Genomic DNA, 24436 nt, shown 5'->3' on the forward strand with positions numbered 1-24436 from the left:
TGTTCCATCCTGCTCAGGGGTGTAACAAGAGGGCATAAGATGGCTACCTACCTGTGAGTTTAAAGGGAGCAATGCAACATCTGCCACATGCCTCTGGCTGGGGGAGTGTTACATGCTGCTCAGCTGCAGGACAAGGGGGCCTGGTGGGAGTTGGAGTGCTGGCTTCCCACCCACAAACATCCCTCCCTGTTAAGGTGGCTATCTACCTGTACATTTGAAGGGAGCAATGCAATGGCTGCTACATGGTTCTGGGTGGGGGAGTGTTTCATTCTGCTCAGCTGTAGGACAAGGGGGCCTGGTGGGAGTTGGAGTGCTGGCTTCCCAACGACAAACACCCCTCCCTGTTAAGATGGCTACCTACCTGTAAGTTTGAGGAGAGCAATGCAATGTCTGCCATATGGTTGTGGGTGGGAGAGTGTTCCATCCTGCTGAGCTGTAGGACAAGGGGTCCTGGGGGTTGTTGTAGTGCTGGCCTCCCACCCACAAACACCCCTCCCTGCTAAGATGGCTACCTACCCCTAAGTTTGAAGAGAGAAATATAATGTTTGCCACATGGTTATGGCTGGTGGGAGTGCTCCATCCTGATGTGCTTTGTGACAAGGGTGCCCGGTGGGAGTTGTAGTGCAGGCTTCCTCACCACAAACCCCCTCCCTGTGAAGATGGCTACCTACCTGTAAGTTTGGTTGTTGCAATACAATGGCTGCCACATGCTTCTGGGTGGGGTGGAGTACTCCATCCTGCTCTGGGGTGGGACAAGGGGGCCTGGTGGAAGTTGTAGTGCAGGCTTCCTCACCACAAATACCCCTCCCTGTTAAGATGGCTACCTACCTATAAGTGTGATGTGAGCAAACTCCCTTCCCTGTTAATATGGCCACTGACCTCTAAGTTTGGTTGGAGGAATACAATGGCTGCCACATGCTTCTGGGTGGGGTGTAGTGCTCCGTATTGCTGATCTAGGGGACAAGGGGGCCTGGTGGGAGTAGTAGTGAAGTCTTCCCAACCACAAACACCCCTCCCTGTGAAAATGGCTACCTACCTGTAAGTTTGATGTGAGAAAACACCCCTCCCTGTTAAGATGGTTACCTACCTGTAAGTTTGATGTGATTAAAAGAATGGCTGCTATATGGTTCTTGGTGGTGGGTTTGCTCTATCCTGCTCAGCTGTGGGACAAGGGTGCCTGTTGGGAGTTGCAGTGCTGGCTGCCTGTACACATGCAATCCAGTGGCCTTGTGTGTGGCCTTGTGTGTGGCTGCCTATCCACAGACATCCCTCCCAGTTAAGATGGCTGGCTCCCTATGGAGCAGACAAAGGAAATGGTTACACATGGCTCTTGGGTAAGGGGAGTTTTCCATTCTGCTCCGCTGCTGGACAGGGGGCCTGTTGGGAGTTGTAGTGCTGGCTGCCTGTGCACATGCAATCCAGGGAATGTTGCTAGCTACCTTTAGGATAAATCAGAGGGAGTGGATGTTGAATTTGTGAAACATGTGTTGGGGATGGTGTGGTGCACATGAATGCATTTGGGCATAGGTGGAGTAGCTTTGTATTTGTGCAAGACAGTAGATAGCAGTGTGATGGTAGACATGTGTTTTTACTTACCAGTCTCCACTCCCCCGACTATTCCTGTGAGACTCTCTGAATGCAGTATGGCAAGCACCTTCTCCTCCCATGCAGTGAATGTTCTTGGTGGAATGGGAGGGCCACAGCCAGTCATCTGAGCCAGCTGACGGTTTTTGTTGTTCCTCTCTTTCACCTGTCTCATGACGTCATGCCACCGCTTCATGATATCCCTTTCGGTCGCAGGGTGGTCCCCACTGCATTGACGTTTCTGACTATCCTTGCCCACAGTTGTGTTCTGTGGCTAATGGTGTCTGCTGGACCATGTTACCAAATAATTCTGGTTCTACTCTAATTACCTCATCTACCATGACTGACAACTCATTGTTAGTAATTTGGGTATTTTTGTCTGTGCCATGCTGTGTGATCTGAAAATGTATTAACGGTGCAGGTGTGAGAGTGGTGGTGGTGATGTAATTGGTGTGAGATGTGTGGTAGTTTACCTCTCCTTTGTGCTGTAGGGTTATATCCTTCAGTCGTGGAGTAGTGCAAAGGATTCTGGTCAGGGAAAGGGCTGGTTATATACTCGCTATGTGGGTGTGTCAAAATCGAGTATTGATGTCAGGTCTGTTGTGTGGGTTGTCCTGGGATTTGTATTTCTTTGGTTGCCATGGGGATGTGTTAGGTGTTTTTGGGGGCTGAGCTAGTTTGATGTGTACACTTGGTGGCCTTGTGTGTTTTTTTTGTCGACCACCGTAATTGTTCCGGAGCGGCTTTGGCGGTGGGTATGCAACAGCCCTTCCGACAGCTCTTCCATTCATCACTGTTTGCTATCGCGGCGGTCAGAAACAACTGATCATTCCGTTGTCACCTCAATGGTATCCTAATTGTACGTGCTGCCCTTGCGGCTTTTCCATCCGCGAATCTGACCAACGCGGATGGATTTTCATCTGCTCCGCCGCTACAAGCTTTCTTCCCAAATCTACCGTGGAAAATCAGCTGTGATGCTGGATAGGCTTTGCATCCTTGACTTTCACGAGCGCAATACCCGTGCTGTTCCTGTGACCAGGAGCTTCTTTCTCTTCATCTGCTGAACTGATCTTTCTCTGAACTTTTATACACACAAGAGGTACATACCCTACTGGGCACATTGTGTTCGCACGGGTTTCTGCAAGGTCGCGAGCGTTTTGTACAATTTCGCAATTTGCGAAATTGTACAAAACCCTCGCGAACCCGCAGAAACCCGTGCGAACATTAAAAAAATAAAAAATCCGCGAGGCTTCGCGGATTTTGCGGATTTTGGCAATCCGCAAATTCGCAAATCCGCAAATTCGCGGATTGCCAATCCGCAAAATCCGCCCATCCCTAATACTAAATATGACTGTAACATTACTTACACTATTTACATATACTATAAAAATGTAACCATTACACATTGTAATATATATTTTGGTCACATAACATTGACATACTTTAACACAATTTATGGTTTATTGAATTTACACACTTCATTGTATGCCACTACACTTTATAACAGTTCACTTTACCGCACTCCACGCTATTTACTGTATGCCATTTTACATTATGACACTCCAGCTTACACCACTATAGTCTGCTCTAATCCACAATATATCACTTCACTGAACTCCACACCACTCCACTGTACTCCACTCCACTCTACACCACTCTACCCTACACTGTTATACTGTCCACCACTCTATTATGTTACACTACAGTGTATACCACTTTTCTCTATGCCTATATACTGTACAGCTCACAACTGTATGCTGTTCCACCATATGCAACTCAACTGTACACTATAGTACTCTTTGCTAGTATGCCCTGCCCAACTTTATGGTACACTACTGCAAGTTTACACTATTTTACCGAATATCAACCCACTGTGCGCCTCTCCATTGTATTGAAATGCATGATATGCCACTCCACTCTACCACAATCCACTGTTTGGTATTGCACTTTACAATAAATTCTACACTACTCCATTATATGTTACTTGACTGTGCATCACTAGATTGAACACCACTAAACTGAACTTCAGTCCACTCAAAAGTACTGCAGTGTATCTACTCCACTGTATGCCACTGCATATTATGCTACTCCATTGGATGATACTGCACTGTACGCTGTTACACTGTACCTCACTACAGTGTATGCTATTCTGCTATATGCCATTTGACTATATGCCACTCCACTGTGGGCCAGTACACAACACGTTATTTCACTTTAACACACTGCAGTGTACCTACGACTCTACGCAAGTGCACTGTGGACCACTCAACTGTACACCACTCGACTGCATGCCACTCTGCTTTACGCCACTCCAATCTACGCTATTTTACTTACCCCACCTCAGTGTACCACACTTCACTCAAATTGTAAAGCACTCTGATACCCTTCGGGATCAAGTTCGGGCTATATAAACTTTATAAATAAATAAATAAATAAAGCAACAGTAATGTATGTTATTCCACTATAAAATATTCAAATGTATGTAATTCCACTCTACGCTACTCTACTACACTCTACAGCCCTCCATTGTACAAAAGTGCAGTACACACCAGTACACATTACCACAATCCACAGTAAGGTATTACACTAATCTACATTGTGTCCAGCTCCACTAAACACCACTTCCCTATCTGTTACTATACTCCACGCTCCCACTGTTAACCATATTCCACTGTACATGACTGCACTCTATGATACTCCACTATGTGCCACTCCACTGTACATCTAAAGACTTAACCCCACTGCTCTGGACGTTATTCGACTCAACACTACTATACTATATGCTATAGATCTGTATGCCAGTCCACTCTATGGTACTCCACTATACGCCACTCCACTGTATCCTATTAAACTCTACCCCACTCCAGTGTATGCTATTCCATGGTGCAGAACTCCACTACCCACCACATCTAGTGTCCGCCACTCCAGGTTACACTATTTAAATTTAGACTAGTACACTGTACTACAATCCACTCTAAGCAAGTCCCCTATACATCACTCAACTGCACAACACACCACTGTACATCACTCAACTTTAACACCATTCCAGTGTAAAGCATTCCAGTTCACACCACTCCACTCAACCACACTCCGCAGTATACCACTGTACACTATTGTACTATGTGATATTGTAGGAAGCTGGGTTTCTATTGCAGTAACCCCCCCACTGTTTGCCTGATTTCTAATGCCCTTTGACTTGTTGTGCCGTGGGTCCCTGCCTAACAGGTTCCTAGGGCCTGCGTTCTTTCCCAAAATTGTACATTGTACTCACAATTGGCATCTCCATGGCCAAATGTAAGTCCCACAAAAAAGGTACCAAGGGCACTGTAACCAGGATGGCCTCTAAGGGGTGCAGCACATATTGTGCCACCCTTAGAGCTCCTGTACCTTAACACATACACACACTGCCATTGCAGGCTGCTTGTTCTGTTGCAGAGAAAAGTGAAGAGTTTGCCTACAACCCACTGCCTATGGTATAGGTAAGACACCCCTCTAGCTGGGTGCACTGTACCACTGGTGAGAGTACAGTTGCATGAGCACTGTACCCCTACAGTGTCTAAGCTCATTCTTAGATACTGTAAGTGCAGTAAAGCAATGAAAGAGTATATGGTATGGGAGTTTGTCATTACGAGCTCCACAGAAGCATAATGGCTTAACTGATTTCTGGGAAGTTTGGTAGCAAACTTGTCAGCATAATAAACCCACATGGATGCTAGTGTGGGATTTCTAATTCAATGCAATCACAGGGCATCTTAGAGACACCAACCACCTGCCACCATGTGACATGTTTCTGGACTCCTGGGGTGCAGCCTTCACTCCCTAGGACCAGAAACAAAGCCTTTCCATGGCGGAGGTGTTTACACCTCTCCCAGGATAGAAAGAGCCATCTGTGGCAGGGGAGCTTCAAATGCCTTGCTGCCTGAGTAACACATCTCCTAGCCTCTCCTGCTTTCAGGAGCAGGCCCCCTTCCTGTCTCACTCACTTTTCGGCTGGAACAATTAGAGAAGCCCAGAAGGTGTGATCACCTCTGCCACACCCACCTCTCAGGTGGGGAAGGCGAGGAGAAGGCCACTTTCAGTGCCCGCCATCTTGTGGATGGCTGGCACTCTCCAATCAGAATTAGGGATTGTGCCCATTACCCCATGTGGGGTGAGCACACCAAGGGTGTAGTCACCCTAAGGTCAGAGACCTCTAAAATGTCCCTAAATACAGTATTTAGGGGGCAGCCCTGAACCAAGAATACAGATTTCTGCAACCTATGAAGAAGAAGGACGAAAGAAGACAAGGAGACTGCAGAGAAGAAATTACTTGGCCCCAGCCCTACCAGCCCGTGTACAGTTTCTGGAGATCCTGTACCAAAAATCGCCTAGCCCTGCAACCTCCAGAACCCCCAGGAGGGTTCACTGCCTTCAACAAAGACCAGCTCTCTTGTGAGCAGCAGCTCTGTTCAAAAGAATTAACAAAGAAAGAGCCTGCTGAGGGCAAAGTAACCTGATGCCTGGTACCACCACTACACCTGATGCCTAAGGCCCTAGTCCGAGTGACCCACCTGTCCCAGCAAGGTCCCCCTGCGCCCCAGAGTCTGAGTCCACTGTGAGTTGACTCCTCCAGGACTCCCCAACGTCACCTGCAGCCTCTGCACAGAAACCCCCCCATCTGCGAGTGGCCCCCTAAGGTGAAATCCGACCTCAAAAGAAACCTTTGCATCCAGCCCAGGGCGCCCTGAGAAGAGAACCTGGGGTGCACCTACATCCCAGAGCCCTCCAACTTACCTGCCCAGCTGTTGGTTCCTCCTGGTAGACTTCATGGACTGAGCCTGCAGCCAAATTCCAGAACCAGCCACTTCCAATAAAAACATCAGGGTACCCAACACCAAACCAGCACCCTGCACCCAGCCACCCCTGTGTCGCTGCAGGTGCTCTCTCTATGCTAACTTGAATCCCCAATTGCCCTGAGCTAAACCCTAGAAGCTTTGCTTCTGCAACCTTGTGGCTTGCTCGTGGGCAGCCTCCAACCAGAGGCTCCATATCCCCCATTGAATAACAGTGGCCTCAGCACACTGTACCCGGCCACCCTAGTGCAGCTGAGGGTTCTTTTTGAGTGCATCCCGGCCATGAGGGAACCCTTGCTCTAACCCCAGAAACTCAACCCCAAAGACCGTTTACTTACCTGTAAACCAATAACCTAATTTCTCTCCATAGGATTGCATTGACTGTTTTCTACTGAAAAACTTCTGTGTTGAGGGTGTTTGTATGGAGACATAAGAAACTGTGTTTTTGTGAAAACTCTTTTACTTACCCTTTATCTAGGAAATGTCTCCGTGTGACATCTAGGCATATCACACCGAGTAATCAAAGTAATCTGAAAGTAATTTAAAAAGTAATTGCAAAGTAATTGCAAAGTAACTGAAAAGTCATTTCAACTGTTTCTGAACATTTGACCTACCTGTATCAACATTAAACTGTATTATCAGAAAAGTACTATTTTTACATACCTGTACCTAGTCTGGCTTGGTTCTAGATATAAAAGACAACTAAATATTATTTTTAAACAAAACAAATTAGTCAGAGTTTAGTCTTTGAGTGTGTGACATAATTTCATGCCTGAGTGTGTACAATAAATGCTTAACACTACCCTCTGATAAAACCTTACTGCTCACCTACACTACCATAAATAGAGAGTAAGGTATTATCTACTTTTACTTCTGCCTGTCTTTGGGGAGCCACTGGACTCTGTGCACACTATACCTTACTTTGAAATAGGATATGCAGAGCCAGCTTCCTACAGATATTCACAAATATTTCCCTACACTGTGCAAAACTGTAGTCTATTCCACTCCACAGTATGCCAATACACTCTATAATTTCTTTGTTTTTGTTCTTATATTGCGCAAACTTGGCTCAAAGGTATTGGAGAGATTTACATGAATAACACTTACATTGCACAAGGACACATTCATTTTAGAATAAGCCACTCCACTGTACAATACTCCGCTGTATGCCATTCCAGTCTACCCCACTACAGTCTACCTAATTCCACTGTACTCCACTTCACTGTATGAAACTATGCTGTATTACAGTGCACTCTACAACACCATTCTCCACTATATTCTACCATACTCCATTTACTAACACTCTACTCAACAACAGTAAACTGTACACATTTAAAAAAAAATTAACTGGCATTATGAAAACCATAGAAATTCTTAAAACAACAAAGATTGCGAATAAGTTATTGTTAGGAAAACTTTATTTATGTTTTGGTATACAAATCAAACTTAAAATACACAAACATAAGAAATTTCAAAGTTATAGTTACCTTTTAAATGTATGATTCACGCACCACTTATGCACTTATTTATTTCTTAATTGTGCCAAACTGAACTTAAACAACACAAACATTAGAAATACTAAAGTTAAAGGTATCTGTCACCACTTCCACATTAATATAAGTCATACTTAAAACTCACATTTATAATTATGCACCACCTTCAAATTAATATAACTTGTGCTATTCCATACAAAGCCTTGTCACCTCACTTGTAATACTACACTAACTATAACTCATCGCTGTACCGTTCATGCAAATGAGGTAATTTCAGATGTCATAAGTGGTGTTAATAATCCAATAATTTCAAATCCCATGCATGATATAATGAAAGGGCATAGCTAGTTTATGGAGAAGGGGTGAATGCATTGCGTTATAGTTTGTTAGTGCCCATCTGATCGTTCAAGTTACAAAGACCTGAGGAGGTGAGGCAGGAATATTAATAACAAGTGGAAGGACACAAGCTTCTGCTCCGATGTACTCGGGTAAAAATAGACTGCGTTCGATGCCAAGAGCCCAGCCCAGCCATCTCACCCGCAGCCCCATCCGACCTTAAGAGACAGATGGCAGCGTTTCAAGAAAGCTCATGTGTCTTCCATCGCTGCCAACGAGTGTGGGTCAGGATGGGCCGTCCGGCTGGCACTGGTTACCACTGGCCCCCAGTGCGTTCAGTTCTGTGAAGTGCATCTAGGTCAGAGAAAATGTGAAGCTATGCAGTCTAAGTGCAAGGTGGGAAAACTACAATACAAATAAATCAAGACGGTCTATGGTCTTAAGGACTGACCTGAAGAATTATGGCAACATCAACGCATAATAAAATGTAATTTATACAACATAAAATATGCATTAGTAGTAGTGGCCGATGTGTTGACAGAGTGGTGGGGAAACGGAATAGGAGGGAGATGAAGGCAGGTGGATGGACGAGACACATTTTTAAAAAAACGTCTTACCTGCCATATCGCTGCATCGCATTCCTCTCTTCTGCAGCCATAGGCTCCCAGAATGCAATGCAACCAATCTTTTCGCGTCTGTCATGCTGCTGAAAGCAGCATCAGGATTGGCCTGAGCGCCAATGGTTTGCGATCCCAGTTAATTGAGAGCATGTGCCTGCTTTCGCCAATCTGGCAACGCAGCTCGGGTTGGAGAGAGCTTTGTGCGCATGCCGGTTTGGCCAGCCTGAGCAGCCGGCCAGACCATCATGTGCACTAAACAGCAGTGCAACCACTCCTCCCCCAGCCTGTCTTCACCTTGGCCCGGCCCAAGCCTCGGCTCCAAGAGAAAAAATAAAACGATACTAAACAAGGGTTTATTATCATTTTATTTTCATTTTTTCGGCTGCTGGCAGGTGGGCGACCGCTGCTTGTTAATGAACAAAACACCAACATTCATCACCATCCTAGAGCCATATTGCAGTTTAATCAAGGCTTTCTCTGATCTTCATTATGGCTCTAAGAAATTTTAAAACAGCATAACACAGTAACAGGGAATTTGATGTCATTAAGTTAACAAATGCCACTTTACAGTGAGTTGTCACTGCTGATTGAATGCACCCCAGGTCTCAGATATCTGTCACTAGGAAGGATGAAAAACCAACAAAAAAGAAAAGGTTACGGCATGATTGGCCGGAAAGGGACTCACATGGGCATCCAGGAAGTATTTCTCTAGCGCTCTGATTTTAGGAATGCTACCCAAGCCTGCTGTCAGGCCTATTTTGAAGCGAGTCAGTAAAGTCCGTTCATACACACAAAGCACAAATTCCAGGTAGGAGGACCCTTGAGTAATTCAGGAATGTTTTAGAATATACACCATCACTAATGATTTTCTTAACTCCATGTGTTACCTATCCCATGATACACGATCCCCGTAGATTTAATGACTCATTGATTGGCAGCTGAAGGAAGTTTGCACAAGTTGCCCATTATAAAGGTACAGCCTATGTAGTGAACAGCCTTGTCAATGTATCTTAGCTTCGAGATTAAACGTGACACCTGCCTCCTCCCATTACAACCCAAAGGATCCGTCTAGTAAAAATCACCTTGGGCTTAGCCCATACCAAGATCCAAAGTGTATAGGGACTCATTTAATCTTATCCTGCAAATGCTGCCATCTAATCTCTTGGCAGGAGGTGAATATGAAATATCAGAAAGAAGACATCTTTAAGAAGTTTTTTTCAATCACCCTAAATGCTATCAGTTTACATAGCCTTATAGACTGCCCCATATTAGACCATGCATTGGCTTTTAGCCTTATATACTTTGATCATAGATAGAATATGTACACTCCTATGTCAATTTCGCTAAACAGAAATCCACCTTGTTGATGCTATGGAATTTGCAAATAAGCATACTGAGCAGGGACGTTCAATTCAACTTTCAATCAAAAATAATTCCTAGACATGGAAAGTCCACCATCTCAAGCCGGTGATCACAAAGTGCATCACATCTCATTTTATTATAAGATTCCCAAAGACCATCACCTTTGAATTGTTTACTTTAGGTTACGAGTGTTAGTAAAATCTGCATATCTTGCGAAAAGATGTTACAGAATGTCAAAGAAATTAAAAAAGCACCATCTGTGGTAAGGAGAAGGGCAAGACCAATGTACCCACGGGTGTTAGCTTGTGCTTAATAAGTTAATTTCAATAAATACATAGCTAGATACATATCTAGTTAAATAGCTGAATACGTGCTTAACCTATAATTAGGGGATTCAGACAAGGAACCAGCAATGCAGCTTTCAAACTTTTAATACATAGATTGATCAAAAACAGCACTCGATACATCCCTGTCATACTCCCTTATTTGAACAAAAGATAGTAATGGACTCCACATTCCTCTTATATATATTTGACTTATGATTTAAGTCTTTCTGTGTATCTGCGAGCAAGAGAGCTCCCAAACTCTTATCTTCTGCAAGTAAGTTCAAGAAGTCTCAAAGTTTGGATCTGTCCACCATGTCAAACCCGGTGGACAGGTCCATAACTGCCAGGTCGTCCTCCACATTACATAAAAGGAGATGAACAAATAAAGGGACATATTTACGAGAAAATGCCAGAGCACAGAGTTGTGCCAAATTTAGCAGCGCAGCGCTCCGACATTTTCAAAACTCAGGGATGGGCCGTATTCACAAAAATACATCTCACCCCTGGTGCAAAGGTGCCTAGTGCAAGGGTGTTTATGTGCAGGAAGGGATACCTTGCTGCACATAAACAATCATTCATGGCATTTTGCTCTTTCTATGTGTGCTGCAAAGCAAAAAACAAGGAGAAATAAAAGTATTTGTCCTTGTTTCGCCATCCTAATGCCTTCTCTTGCATGGCGTTCATTTTTGGCGCTGCCTCAGATTTGCACCTCCTTAATAAATCTGGAGCAGCGTCAAAAGCAATGGGTGTTGCGGTAGAACGCCCACAGTAACACCCATTGCATACCCCTTTCAGGCTGAGTGATGATTGTAAAGGGGCCTTATTTACAAGGCGGCGTTAAGCCACAAAAGTAGCTTAACACCTCTTTGTAAATATCGAGAGGGACATAGCGCCACCAGAACGTTGCTAAAAACGGACGTTCTGGCAGTGATATTTCCTTGTAAATTTGCCCCAAAGTGTCAGGCATCATTATAATGTACCTCACTCTTGTTTAAATCCCAATTGAGCATCTGGCAATATATTGTCCCTTGTTGCTGACACCTGAAGTCTGTCCAATACAACCCTCCCCAAAAATCTGTCAGAAGATTCAATAACTGATATTGGGTTGTAACAACATGGATCATCTTTCTTGTCTTTTTAAACATGGAGATGTTTTAGAGAATTATAGAGTACGATACATGATGTTACATTAAACAATCAATTTAAGCGGACAAAATATTCTATGTTAGATTTAATGTTTGGTTGTATCAATGGGGGTGTGTATGTGGGTAAAATTCAGAGTTTGTGCTTGATGTAGTGTGGATTGGCGACTGATGATGGAAATCCTTACCAATTCAGATGCATGCCATCTAAATGTCTAGTATGAGCATTTCATGTCTTGTTGTATCATATAAAGTGAATGAGACTAGTTTTGATTGCTTACTGCTATGGTTGGTGCCATTGTTAAATTGGTGACTATCAACTAGTACAGGGACTACTTATGCTCTGTTGTATGTGTGCACAGTGCCTGTCTAATGTGTACTGTTAGATGCTGCCTGTTGTCTACTGGAACTATTTGTGCACAGTGACTTCCAAGTATAAATCAAATCCTTGCAGTTCTGTATGCACAACTGCAGGTCCTAGAAGTATGCATTGTCGTTTATGTGTCTTGATACCCAACCATATACAAAATCTGAACTTTGTTGGCTGAGTGTGAAATATACTTTACATTGTTAATTGGTGTTATGTTAGACCTGGCATCCTTGGCATGGTTTTCCCTCTGGTCATTATCTTCAACCCTCCTATTTTGCTGACTTTGCTTTTGCTGGCTTTGCACACTTTACCGGAAAAAATAATAAATGCCAAAGGCCTGAAGGGTAGAGAGGATCTTCCAAAGTATTGGAATTGAAATGAAGGGGATACATCCTCCCAACTTGGTACCAACAAATCAATAAAGTATCCTACTCAATGGAGCTATCTGCTCGGCACAATTCTCTAATCAGGAAGCCTCATCAGATGTCACTAATCAGTATGGGCCAGGGTGGTTAAAGATTAAAGCATGGGCCAGGGGGGGTTAAAGATGAAAAACTCCTCCTGGTACTCCAGGTATCCCTTTAATATGGAGTAGTGGTGGATATTAAAACAAAAGATAGGGTATCCCAAGGATACAATGGTCCCATGACCCTACAATTATTGCCAACAAATTTCAGCCCCAGTGTACGCCCCCTATGGGTCCATGGCATTTATCAGGGCAAGTACCAACGAAAAAATCCCTCACTGGAAGAAATATAAATGATATTACTAGTGGAGCAGAGAGCTGTCCCACTGTTTCTACCTCTTGGATATACTTATCCTAATTGAGGGCATCCAGTCTTGGTTGTGTATGATACATTTAGCATACTCCAAACGATATATGCATAGAGATAGGTGAGGAAACACTTTTTACCCTGCTGAAGTATCCCATGTAATCAAATCTCGTGACATATGTATCACCAGTCAATGTAAATGTAAATGTGTTTCGATTTATATAGCGCACTTTAACCCAGGGGTCTCAAGGCGCTTGCTTAGGGAACCCGTCCTGGTATTCCCCTGTGAGATACCCCGGCCGGGTATCCACAAGGTGAAAGCCAGGCATCCCGCCGCGAGGGGCCGTAGTGGAGATTAAGCAAGCTATTGCCCAGAGTCGCAGAGTGTGACCCCGTGAGTCAAGTAGGCACCGGAGCGAGAATTGTCGACTCCGTGGAATTTTTGAACCCAAGACCCGCCGAGGCGGAGAATCGAACCCTGGTCCACGGCTGATCTCAGCTTCCGGGTCTGCCGCCTCTAACCACTGAGCCACGCTTCTCCACACCTATAGTGAAAAAGGACTCTCATTTAAAACAGCACATACAATCACATGTGACTTTCTTCTTCACAGTAAAAAAATGGGAGTTTCCTTGCCGTGGGTTAAACGCTCAAATCCAATTGGGCGGACCCCACATGTCTCAGAGAGTGCAGAGAGACGGGGCAGTCCTGTAGTCAAACACTGTGTACATATAGTCAACAGGAACCAAAGACAAGTTGTACTTTCAAAATACATAGTGCCCCAGCTCTTCCTAACATGGGTAGGTTAGCATCCCTTTCGCATTCATACTCAATTAACTCTCACGTCATCAAAGATCCTGGCTCCGCAAAATCACCTATTCGGTTCTGCATCTACCGATGTGTGTGCCGGTGATGCAGTCTGTCTCTATTTAAGAGGAATCCTGCAGTTTCGTGAGTAAATCTGGCCCACCAAAAGAGGCACATAAAGCGTGTCATACTCAAGGTTCCTCAAGGCTACAAATATCAATAAGGATCATGGGAAATATAGTTATTGGTAAGACAGTAACATCTGATGATACAAAAGGGGGTGGTGATGGACGGAGCATCTGAATCAATCAAACACTCACACCCAGTCAAAAGATCTGGGTTTAATCCATCACCGTTCTTTAGCCCACTCTGCCACCCCAGTTCAGACATGGCTATATGCAAATCAGTCTGACCCTGTGCCTCATGGGAACAGTTCAGCCCAAACTGCCAAGCCATGTCTTCCCTGGACCGGAAACAAGCTTCCGAGGACCGGTTTCTGGCATTCCAGCCGTCTTCAGCCCGGCTTGCTTGAATCCAGTGGCAAAGTGAGCAAGGGACTCACGTCTGAGCATACCCTGCCACACTTATGGCTGCCAAAAGTGGTACAAAAGGGGGTGGTGATGGACGCAGCATCTGAATCAATCAAACACTCACACCTGATGAGACTTTCTGATGAGAATTGTGTCTAGCCGATAGCTCAATTGGTTGGGATACTTTATTGATTTGTTGGTACTTATGGCCCGATTAGGATGGCGGACGGACAAGCGTCCGCCCGCCACTCCCGAGGTGGAGGGACCGTCCGCAGGGGCTGCGGCGTTCGCCTCCCTGGCGGTCACATCCCCTATATTTAACATTGCGGTGGATGCTGCTTCAAGCAGCACCCGCCGCAAGGTCAAATGTGCATATGTTCCTTTGCATGCATGAAGCGACAGGCACCGCGTGGTGCCTGCTGCTTCTTGCATGCAAAGGCAGGGGGGTACCATAGGTACCCCCCATGTGCACCCCCCACCCCCCAACATCCCTGCCATACTCAAACTCCACATGCTTTTCTACGGCAGAAATCCCACTGTGGAATAGTATGTCTCCGCCGGCATCCTAATATGCCTGGCGGTGTCTGATAGACACCGCCACCATATTAGAGCTTTTTCGCCGCGTTCGGAAGGCGACCACGGCGGAAAAGCGGCGGACGGAAAAATGACCCCCCAGCCATCCTAATCTGGCGGGGGGTCTTATCTGTGTCCGTCGCGTTGAATCCGCATCCTCCGGGCCGGCGGTGGCTTCCGTCAGCCCGGAGGATGCGGATTCACCACGATCATAATCGGGCCCTAAGTTGGGAGGACGTATCCCCTCCAATTCACTTCCAATACTTTGGAAGATCCTCTCTGCCCTTCAGGCGTTTGGCTATTATTATTTTTTCCAGTAATAGTGCAGCATACAGCTGTAGGGTAATCACAGGTTGGTAGTTCCAATGCACACCCAGAAAATATAAAAAGTGAGATTCCTCTTACGTCATCTGAATTTTAATACACACATTTCTTTATTAACATACACACCCCTTTTGATTGTAAGAATGACAGAAATGCTTTGAATTGGGTGGCACAGGCCATATTAGCAGCTCCATTCCTGCTACCAGACACCAATATCACCCTATGCCTCAATCAGTCCCAGAATTGGGATGAAATAAAGAAACTTGAACAGAATCAAATAAAAATCCTCCTTCGCTGAGGTATAATGACTGAATATTTGCGGGGCAATGCTTCACCAAAAGGACCCTTGGTCAACAATTAACCTCGTATATTTGTGGAATATCCTATTTTTAAAAAAGTATGGTCACTAATCGCATGGAGATGCACATGAAACTGGTTGATATTAAGTATCAGTAGCACAAACAAATCCTTGGGTCTAGACTTACAAAACTAAGTGAAGGACTAGGGTCTCACACAGTTCCCTTGTGGGGGAAATCCCTTTCAGGACGAATACCCTCACCCACCAAAGGTGGCATGCTTCATCATCTGGGTATCTCCTCTTAGTGGGAAAACCTAGTCCCACTAAGGGATTGGTGTCACTACAACGCAGGCTATTACAACGCTTGCGGTTACAACGCGATTTTTACATCGCATACCACTACAACGCATAGTGCTTTTAAGCGCTGGATAGTGAATTATTTAATTTACTATTCCAACTCCAGTCCCCGTGGATAGTAGGGAAGGTGTTGGATAGTAAATTAAATATATTCCCTATCCTAGAGCGCCCCCCAGCGCAATGCGTTGTAATGGTTTGCGTTGTAATGGTTGCGATGTAATGGTAGTGCGTTGTAATAAATGCGTTGTAAGTGATGTTCCCCCCCACTAAGGGCTACAACCTCTTCTCAGTTATAGGGAGCTCAAGGATGTTTTGAGTGAGCCTACCCTATAGAGGATACACTAAATCACACAGATGAGAGTTGCTACTAGAGAAGTGCTGAGGACGCAGCGCAAAATAAATATAACTAGTGAGGTGGTGAGGTTAAAACTGCCAAGTCAGGAGCAAAAAATGTTTAATAGCTTGCTACTACTGACAGGGTTAAAAAGACAGTGCAAAAAGCAGTATGGATTTAAACTGCTTTGTGTTCGAAAAAGAGGTCTACGTGTTTCAGCCCTAGTTAATTTAAGAGGTATCAGTGTTTTCGTCAGGACCTAAAAGGAAATTGCTGCTGGCATTAACGGAAAAGTGTACAAAGCGTGATGATATCAAACCAATTAGAAATGCCCTAATTCACACAAATACATACCAACCCAATCAAAACAGACAACTGACAATATGGAAAGCTCCGCCGTCAAGGGCCACTATCCCTGCGGTTCCTGTACTGCACGCCAATTTACAACGCGCACATCGCAAATTGATCTATGATGACTCCCACGACTATGGGAACAGTGTAGCCATACCAACTGCAATTCGGACAACATCATCTACATGATTACATGCCCGTGTGGAGCTCGCTACATCGGCATAACCACAAGAAAGATCAAACCCATATCAGTGGGCATAGCAGTACGGTAGGAAGAAGTATTGCAGCAACAAGACACACAGCACACTATGTGGAGCGTCAGCATATGGATAAGGATTTGAGTGAAGGGTGGCCCTGATCTGACAAAATGACTCCTATTGCAAGAACAAAGATGGGTTTACACCCTTAAAACCCATGAATGTGGCCTGAATGATTCCATTATGTGGGGACAGGTAGGACGTACCTAAAACCCCCACCATGCCTCCTCTCCAGGAGGTTACATAGCAAGAAATATCAGTGAAGAGATTTACGATAGGTGGCCACTTGGTAATAATTACTAATGGTGCACACTAGGTGGATTTTGACTGAAATGTACACATTCTTTCACGTGGGTCTAAGATTGAAATTACCCATCCCATGAACTATGATGTGATTTAGTGACCTGTCCAGTTGATCCGCAAGTCCTGTTAGCAACCAGTTCCCTGCTGGTCCTATTCTCTTTTTTTACACTTTAATTCCCTATTTCCACGGAATTCTGGCAGAATCGTAAAATTGCTAACATGATGCTAATCAGCTTCATGCTTAGATGGTATACACGTTCTTAATTGAAAACTACGTCTCCCGTCACCCTGGGAAACTCTGTTTGTGTTGGAATGTTATATTTTTAGGTCAGCATGCTATGACTAATAACTACATTTCCCATGATCCTCGTAGATTTTTGTAGTCTTGAGGTACCTTGAGTATGAGGCATTTTTTATGCGTCTCTTTGGGCGGGCCCAATTTACTCATAACGTGGGTGCAAGGAACCCGCAGGATTCCTCTTAAATAGAGACGAACCGCATCACCAGCACACACGCCGGGAGATGCAGAACCGAATTGGTGATATTGCGGGCCAGGATCCTTAATGATGTGTGTGTTGATTGAGCATGAATGCGAAAGGGATGCTAACCTACCCATGTTAGGAAGAGCTGAATCACTATGTGTTTAGAAAGTACAACTTGTCTTTGTTTTTTTTTACTAAATGTACAAAGTGTTTGACTACAGGGCTGCCCCATCTCTCTGCACTCTCTGAGACATGTGGAGAAGGCCCAACTTGGTTAAGATCTTTATAAGTTATTCCTTTACACTGCGTACAATGGGTTTTGGGGTTTAACCCATGGCGAGGAAACTTTTGTTTTTTTACTGTGAAGAAGAAAGTCACATGTGATTAAATGTGCTGTATTAAATCGGTGTACATGTTCAGATGACATACTAATTTCCTCAGAAGAGGAGGGACTCATTTTTAGGTCTCAGCCTGCGTAGGCTGCGCTTGCTCAGTCTCACTGGGGAGATCTTATGTTTTTCAGAGTAGGGCTTGAACCCGCCCCTCTTCTCTATTGGCTGGCTTCCTAAACGGAGGCCAGCCATTGGAGGAGAGGGTCGTCTGTCCATTTAAGCCCCATCTTTTTGGGATTCGGGGGTGTGTTTTTTAGTTTCTTTCTCTCCTCTTCCCATTGGCTGGAATTTTACATTCCAGCCAATGGGAAGAGGAGAGAAAGAAAAACACGCCCCCAAATCCGAAAATGACGGTGTGTTTCTCTGAGGCATTTCTGCATGACCTCGGAAAAACATGGTGGCGTTCATGGCGTGGTCCACAGCGGAAGTTTGGAAGCTCCACGGCCGCCCGCTCTCACCTTCCACCCTTCCCTCATTCTCTCTTCTTTCTCGCTGTCCACCTCCCTCTTCCCCTCACTCTACCTACTTCCCTCCCTCCCTTCGATCTCCCCCCTCTCTCTACGCTCTCATTGCTCTTCCGGGAAGGCTGGCCCTAGCACGTGCCATGCTGCTCCGTCGCCTCTGCTAGGGGCTCGTGGCCAACGGCGCCGCGGGGGAGACCACAGATGGCACCAGGGAGAGGTGTGTGCTGGTAAGGAGGGACCTGGGGCGGTAAGACACAGGGTGTCATGGATCTGAAGGGGGCGAGTCCCCTGGCTCCATGGTCGCTGCTCTGAGCTCGGACCCCCACCGGCCGGTGCCCTTGGTGCCGCCGGAGGGCACCGACGGGCTGCCCCGCGCCTTCCTGCAGAGCCTGTGTACGCTCTTCGATATCCTGGACGACAGGCGGCGGGGCACGGTGCACATCGCGGAGATGGAGTCCCGCTGGCAGGGGGCGGACGCCCTGGAGTTGCCCCGCGGGGTGCTGGAGGGCCTGCACTAGGCGGCACCCCCCAGCGGCCTGCTCACCTTCGAGCACTTCGAGCTCGCTCTCCAGGGCCGAACTGGGTCAAGTCCGCGCTTCTAACGCCAGGGGCGGCGATGAGAATAAAGGGAGGCCGGTGCTGCTGCGGGTCAAACAGGGCAAGGAGAAGCACTGGGGAGTCATCCAGCAGCTGTCCGAGGAGCCCAAGGGGTGCGGGAATAAGCCCCCTTCCCTGGGGGTGCGCTACATGAACGGCGGCTCAGACCTCCTGCACCGGGTGGTAGACAAGCCTCCAAGCCCGCAGGAGGGGGGGGGCCTGCAGCATTGACCCCTCCCAGACCGAAAGGGCCCGCAGTGGACCCAGAACGGAGCCACAGGTAACCACAGAGACCCTTGCTTCAAACTCCAGCGCATTGCTGCGTGCCGCACCACTGCCCCCTACACACACGTATAATCCAGGTTTCGATTTATTTTAAAATTGGGGCAAAATCCATTACCGGCTTGTCTGGCCTTGAAGAGTTGGCAGAGAACGTCGGGGAAAAACCTCTTATCGCTGTCTCTAGCCTTAGCCACCGCCAACCCCTCCCTCAGCCATCGCTGATCTCTCCGGAGCCGCAACACGACTCAGCTCATCACTCCCCCACGTTACCCACCCCCACCTCCCCTTGATACTAGAAGTATTTTTTCAGCGAGGACAGCCAGCATTTGACGCCCCCACAGTTCCATCGAGCACCCTTCCCTCTACTGCTACACAAAAAGATATCGGAGTCACCGCTTGTCACGCTCTCACAGTACATTACTGGTATATACACCGGGACGGGACGGGACCGGGACTTGTCTGAAGTGGACGGATGGTGACGTGTAGTGGAGCGCTACGAGGCCTCACAAGTGATAGCAATGCGCTATACCGACAGATGGCAATTAATATTAACCTCTGTCATTCATGCTCGATCTCTGCTTTTGTCAGTCTCCAGCTCTTGGCATTTCAACTTCTCCTTCCTCTCCTTCCATCATCCTGTTTTCTCTCTTCTCAACGCCCTTCTTCAGTTCCCTTCTTTTCACCTTCTTGGTTCTCAGTCCTCTCACCTGCACCTTCCTTCCCCTGCAAGTTCTCTGCCACTACCTGCTTTTCTCGCTCTCCCAGGAGTCTCTGTGTCCTCCCACGCTTAATAGGCTTCATAATGGTGCAATGTATATCTCTTGACAATGTCTACTATACACATGTGTTCTATAAATTTGGCTCTGTGTGTGTGTGTGTGGCTCTGTGTGTGTGTGTGTGTGGCTCTGTGTGTATGTGGCTCTGTGTGTGTGTGTGTGTGTGTGTGGCTCTGTGTGTGTGTGTGTGTGTGTGGCTCTGTGTGTGTGTGCAAATGCAATAGGTCTCGCATTTGCGAGAGATTAAGCTATTGGCATTGTAAATGACAATGCCATTTATTTATCTGTTCTCAAAACCAACCCATAAATAAAAAGTTTGTCATTTACAATGCCAATAGCTCTAACTTTTGCAAAGACGAGACCGTTGCATTGTAAATAAATAATAATAATTACATTTATAAAGCGCCTGGTTACACTGAGACCAGTGTGTCCCCGCGCTGCGGAGCAAAGACAACAACAATCAACAGACAGCTCAGCAGAACAGATTAGAGGGCAGGGATCAAGTGCGTTTTAAGACCCTTCCAAAAGGTGGGTTCCGAACACTTCAGCCGGAGTGTCTAAGGAAGCGAGTTCCACAGTTGAGCAGCCAAATAGCAGAACGAGCGGCCACCCATTCTAGCTCTTCTGATTTTAGGAACAAGCACCTTCCCTTTCCCACTAGACCTTAAGAGTCTAGACGGAAGATAGGGGATTAAGAAGTCATGCAGGTACCTTGGCCCCTTTCTCTGTAGAATCCGGGGGCTCACGCACAAGGCCTTGAACTTTACTCTTTCCCTAATAGGGAGCCAATGTAAAGATGCCAACGCACCAGAGGCAGAGGCACTTTTCGGGAGCAGGAGAACTAGCCTTGCTGCTGCATTTTGAATGGACTGCAAACTTTGCAAACATTTAACATTAGCGCCCAGATACAGCAGAGTACCGTAATCAAGTCGTGAGGTTACCAGAGCATGCACGAGGATTTTTCTAGATGACGTAGGTAGGGTGTCCAAGGTTTTCCGTAGTCCCCTCAAGATACCAAAACAGGCGCCTGCCACTGGCCTGGTGTGGTAGTCGAAGGACAACTTATTGTCCACCTAAATCCAGAGATTCTTAGCTTGCACGCACTGGGTCGGAGTGGGGCCCAATGACTGTGGCCACCATGCCGAGGACCATACTGATGGACCTGACGTAAATAATTAATTTACTCTCTTAATTTCTATGCAGGTAAGTACTTAATCAATAATAACTCAATCGAAATGAAAGAAAACAGAGTCCGTGGTGTTAGAGTTTCTAAGGGTTTTATTCCTCATAAAGGAATCAGGATATCATGTTCTGACCACCACAGGGGTGTCAGAAGGGATAGATGAGCGCGCTGAACTTTATTGATAACACATAGCTTATATACTTGATTTACACCATAGGAATCAATGTAAGAGGCGTAACAGCTGAGAGAAGACAAGATAACAGTATACACGTGGTACTAGTACATCATCAAGAGGCGTAAACTAGGCGTGAACCAGAGGTGTGTGCTAGAAACGTCACTGATAGGTGACGCAAGTGGGTGGCACCAAGGGGTGGCGCCAACAGAATGTTGCAATGTCAGCAGAAATCGGAAGCTTGGATGCGCGCGCAGCTGCATGACGTGTGATTGACGGGGTGCAGGGGACTTGACATTTACACTGACGGAAAGAGACAGAAGTCTGGCATGTCAGATCAACTTGTACTTCTATCATATCTGATATCTGGTGTTTAGGAACTATACAATCTGGGCGGAAAGGTCTCTAGGGCAGAAGCTATTCTATGCTAACTGTGGATGCGTGTATAAGCGCCTGAGTGTCTACATGTGAAGCGTGGGGCACGGGGCCTTCCATGGAAGCATGGCAACAGAGGCTATGAATTACTTGCATTAAGACAGGTCGGCCTTTTGGCTCTGCAGCTGGAGAGGATGTTTACAGGATCTAGTAGGCAGGAATGTATTCTCGAGGAGCGGAACAGATAACTCGAAGGTTATAGTCAGTCTTGGCAGAAAGCAGGCTTAAGCTGAGCGCGAGGGGCCGCGCTGAAAGTAGGACAGAGTTCACGAGTACAGAGGTAGCCTGGGCAGAGCCAGGAGCCACAAAAGAGGTTCAGATGGCAGGAATTCAGGGCCTACTCTTGCTAGAGCAGGAAAAAATACGAAAAGTGCACTACAAAAAGACGGTGGCATAGCATACTTAAGAACGGACTATATAATCCATTCATGGTGGATCTGAAAGAGGACAAGTTAACGGTGGACGCAAATGTATTTGCGTCTTCATAGCTGGCACAGGAGGGAAGTTACATGCACTTTAAGCTGGTACATGGAGTCGGTGGGGTACGCGCTAGGGAACACAACATGGCCAAAATTTAATTTTCCTCATTCCCTCCTTGTTCCCTACGGACCCTTCATGAAATATCGATCCTCATGAATCGATCAGTCTGTTCTTGTAACATCATTTGTTCTTCTTTCTTTCGGTTACGTTTTGAGTGAAAACTGGAATGTTCAATACAAGAGGTGGCACACAGTCCACAAATCGCTGGCCCGCACTGCAGGCATAGGCAGCAACTGAATACTAGGACTAGGCCAATGCCTAGGAAGGATAGGATCTTCCATCCCCAAGCTGTTAACGTTGTCCAGAACCAACCGGACCAAGTCCAGGTGCCTGGATTCTGATGTATCTGATTTGCAATATTATGAAGACGGGTGATAGCTTGATATACAGATGGTGCATTTTGTGGAATGAAAACACAGCAGCTTGACCCGATGACCTTACAGGCTCCACCTCTATCTGCCAAGATGACGTCAATTACAAGACGATTCTGAAGGACAACAACCCGCATAGCGGACTGCTCTTCTGTTAAGTTACCTAAGGCGGAGGTAGTTTCATTTACTACGGCTTCAAGTGTTCTAGTTAATCTGCGTATTAATTTACTATTCTGAACAGGTCCTAAAAAGAAAAAGAATCCTTTATTAAAATCGGTGTACTGTTCCCATGCCGTTTCTGTGTAGTCGACAAGTGGGACATCTCTTCTGGGTCTATTCTTTACTAGATTGCTATTTCTGTGGTAATCAGGGGGAGCTAGAAAAACAGGTGGCAGAAGGAATGCAATGTAGCAGGTACCATCCCAATCTGGAGGTAGACGTATGTATGCGGTATGACCACAAACAAAGTAGGAATGACTGATAGCTTTGAAAGATGACTTTCCATGGTCATTGAATTCGACCACAGTAGTGCATTTACTATGACCTAAGTGTACAGAACCTTTCTTCTTGATACATAATTCACCAGTGACTGGCAGTACTGACATAATAGGTAGAACTGGTGTGGCTTCGGATTCGACAGTAAGAATCATAAGGCTAATTGTATAATTACCTAATCCATACACTTCATTTTCTAGATCAGTTCCTATTCTAGTGGGGAGTCCCTCCTTATCCGGGTAACAGACGTCTAGTAGGACCAAGTTCAGGTTTCCCCAAACCCAACCCCCATCGAAAACAGCAATGTCGGGATCTAAAGAATTTATTATTTTGAACCATGCTCCACAGGAGCCATTGTGAGTGAACGGGTACGGAAAGAGAGGCAGGGCTCCCTTGTAATTCTGGTAGGGAGGGAGTCGGCCACATATCCAGCAATTTGTAGCATTGTTAGTTTGATGAGAATGATGTAACATACTAATGAATGTGTTGTTGCGCAGCGCGAGTCTGTAGGAAAGCTCGTGAGGAGGTAACTCACTAAAAGTGTGTTCAGCAGAGACATTGTAAGCAGATTGTTCACGCTTGAAAATAGGATAGTAGGTAGGTAATAGGATGCTAGCAATAATAATTAAAACACTGAGAATAAACATTATTATTAGGGTCACTATGCAGTGACTACGGAGTGATTTGCAATATGTACGTTTCTTTGCTTCTCTCTCTCTATCTCGATCTAGGGGATACATGTCAGAAACTATTTAACCGATTCACCTAGGGGAGGACTTAAACAATTAAACTGTCTGACTTGCTAGATCGTAATTTCATGCGGTATTGTTCTTGAGGAGTTTTTTCTCGTTTGGTTTCGGTAAAGTCTTTGGTAACACAGTCTTTGGTGGGGGTGGGTGTGTCTTGTTCCGGTTTCAGTCCTGGGAATGTTTTGATATGGCTTAGGTGGACCCACCCCTTTCTGCCTTCCAATTTGACTGCGGTCCTTGTAGTAAGAAGAACGGTCTTCGGAGACTTCCAGCGGGGCTCCAACGGACTTTTCCTGTCGAAGTTGCGGACGAGGACAGTATCCCCGGGGCGGACGTCATGCGGCTTCACATCAGTATTGTCAGGGAAGGCTGCGGCAACCTGTGAACGACATGATTGGAGTGCAGACATCAAGGAGGCAAGGTAATCTGTCAACATATTAGAATCAACATCAGTAATCTTTTTAGGAATGGGCGTCCCCCACATATTCGGTGGTCTTCCAAAGACCACCTCGTACGGGGATAGCCCTG

This window comes from Lissotriton vulgaris, chromosome 7 (assembly GCF_964263255.1).
Source record: "Lissotriton vulgaris chromosome 7, aLisVul1.2, whole genome shotgun sequence".
NCBI classification, from domain to species: domain Eukaryota; kingdom Metazoa; phylum Chordata; class Amphibia; order Caudata; family Salamandridae; genus Lissotriton; species Lissotriton vulgaris.